The sequence below is a fragment of the Engraulis encrasicolus genome, chromosome 12 (genome assembly GCF_034702125.1).
Source record: "Engraulis encrasicolus isolate BLACKSEA-1 chromosome 12, IST_EnEncr_1.0, whole genome shotgun sequence".
Lineage (NCBI taxonomy): Eukaryota > Metazoa > Chordata > Actinopteri > Clupeiformes > Engraulidae > Engraulis > Engraulis encrasicolus.
In genome coordinates this window covers 15,163,333-15,165,832 of record NC_085868.1, presented here as the reverse complement: position 1 = coordinate 15,165,832, position 2,500 = coordinate 15,163,333, and the positions used below count along the sequence as shown (strand labels likewise).

The window sequence follows — 2,500 nt, the reverse complement described above, 5'->3', positions numbered from 1 at the left end:
GTGTGAAGCTCAAAGTATTGCGACTGTGTGCAGTAGGCTATGTGCACTTTTGTGAACATGGCAGGGTGTGTGTGTGTGTGCGCGTGCGTGCGCGTGTGTGTCTGTGTCTGTGTCTGTGTGTGTATGTGTCAAAGTTGTGTGTGTATGTGTCAAAGTTGTGTGTGTGTGTGTGTGTGTGTGTATCAAAGTTATGTGTGTGTGTGTATGTATCAAAGTTGTGTGTGCACATGTACACACACACACACAGAGTACTTTGTTACAACTTTGATGCATCATTGATACAACTTTTCTGACTCTGCCAAACACACAGACACATACACACAAACACACACATATGGAAGTGTGTGTGTGTGTTGGGGAGTTGGGGGATTTGTGTGTGTGTGTGTGTGTGTGTGTGTGTGTGTGTGTGTGTGTGTGTGTGTGTGTGTGTGTGTGTGTGTGTGTGTGTGTGTGTGTGTGTGTGTGTGTGTGTGTGTGTGTGTGTGTGTGTGTGTGTGTGTGTGTGTGTTGGGGAGTTGGGGGATGACGCAGATAGAGCATTGAGAATAACAGAGGAGAGCCTTATCTTCACACTGGGCTTGTTATTACTAAGTAATAAGTTATTACTAAGCTTACTAAGTAATAAACACATATTTTCTAGTATGGCCCAAGCACAGTAATTTTTGGAGCTAAAATGGCTATTTTTGGAAATTCAAAATGGCAGACCATGGAGAAGATCCCCCTTTTCATCTATGAAAAGTGCAATTTTTCCAGTCATAATGAATACTTGATGGTAGTGATGAATATTCATGAAAAAGGTAACATTAGTGAATGGGTAGCATGAATTCTGGAAATAAACAACTAAAAATCTCACACAGTGTCCCTTTAAAGAGCAGATAGCTAAGTGAGCTGCCACTGAGTCCGGCAAGCACACACGATCACGCAAAAGTTGGGGCTGGACCGCACATGACAGAATGCAGTGTAAATTCAACACCCCAGGGGTGAATTTCTTGAAACCATAGTTGCTAACAACATTAGCTACTTTGTTGTTTGCAATGCAATTTCCCATTGTCAACTACCGTAGTTGCTAACTGCCTAACAGCTACGCTTTCGAGAATTGCACCCCAGAGTTGATTTAACACACTCTGGTGTTAAGCCATTTTCCCATGGACTCTAAGTAAGATGGTTGTTCTTGAAACGTTAGTCTTAAGGCACTGCCTTAAAAAAGGAAATATGTAACAACAGAAGACATCCATGTTGCACCAATTCTTTTTTTGTTACGCCTTGTCCTGCTCTGGTTGCACCAGAGTTTCAACTTCAGAAGCGCAGAGTTAAGTAGCCTACATTGTCACTTTGTTCTCCACCTTCTAGAGTGAATAGCTGGTCCAAGCGTACTCTCCAAGTGTTGAATTAACACTGTATTTTTTACTGTATCAGCACACAGTGCTACAAATGTCATGGTGACTCAAAGAGCACTGAAGTGAAACAGCGATAAATGAAACAATGCTATGGGTTCAGTCATGTTTATGTGCATCACATTAAATCTAATAGCTGTAATCTGGAAGATTCTTTACCTGCAGCATTGAACAATCTGTTCCTTCCGTTCACATAAACAACCCTTTATAGTCAGTTAATTACAAGTTTATTGTCTGTCAATCAAGTCTCCATGACATTCTAACTTTCATCATAATATACTTTTTTTCTCTCGTCCTGTTAAACTCATCCCTTGTTCTTGTTTTTATGTCGTTTTTTTTCTGCAGGCATAAAGGTGGATGTGCGTATGGTGATGCAATCAGCACTCCCTGCTCATAAACCCTCAACTGACACGGACACTCAACCACAGGTGAGAGAGAGAGAGGACGCCTCTGACTTTTTTCATATATGTAAATCAGGGATTAAGAAAAGTGATGATGGAAAGGCTTGTTGTGTTGTGAAATAGGAAAGCTACTGTGTGATATCATTCCGCCCCAGGTGTTGAGCCGGGGGAGTATAACTGAGCATCGTAAAAACCATGAGAGGCACATCACATATTGCAATTACTGTTGCTCAGCTTCAGGTTCGCAAAAGGTCTTTCTCGAAGTAGCGTTCCTGTACACTGTGTTCCTACATGTTGCACACCATTAACTGTGTATAGCAGTGGTTTTCAACCTATGGGCCGGGGCCCACTGGTGGGCCCTGAAGGTAGTCCAAGTGGGCCTTGAAATCATTTTCCAAAAATAATAATCATATTTTGGTGTGTGTTGCTGTTGATTTATTTGAGTTTTATTCTTAATTGGATCAGAGGTGGGCCCCGAACATTTTTGACAATTTCGAGTGGGCCCCAAGTTGAAAAAGGTTGGGAACCCCTGGTGTATAGGTAAAGGCCGATGTTTTGACCTGTGATGCTGCCTCTGATCTCTGCTGGTCTTCTCATGGTGTGTTAATTGAATTCGTTAAAGTGTGACTTCGTTGCTTTCACTGTATTTGTGTATCTAAACACAATGTTCCTGTCTAGCTTTCTGTATGTTCCTAAGCCCATTGC

General features: G+C 41.9%; 1 protein-coding gene across 2 annotated transcripts in view; it reads left to right on the top strand.

Annotated features, from left to right (window-relative positions):
* The window catches only part of bmpr1bb (bone morphogenetic protein receptor, type IBb), a 170,694-nt gene that overhangs the window by 85,136 nt on the left and 83,058 nt on the right, over positions 1-2,500 (top strand). For both annotated transcript variants that reach the window (XM_063211695.1, XM_063211696.1), the window contains one exon: positions 1,740-1,822. The gene's annotated coding sequence lies outside the window, so the exon portion shown is untranslated. The remainder of the gene's footprint in view (positions 1-1,739; positions 1,823-2,500) is intronic.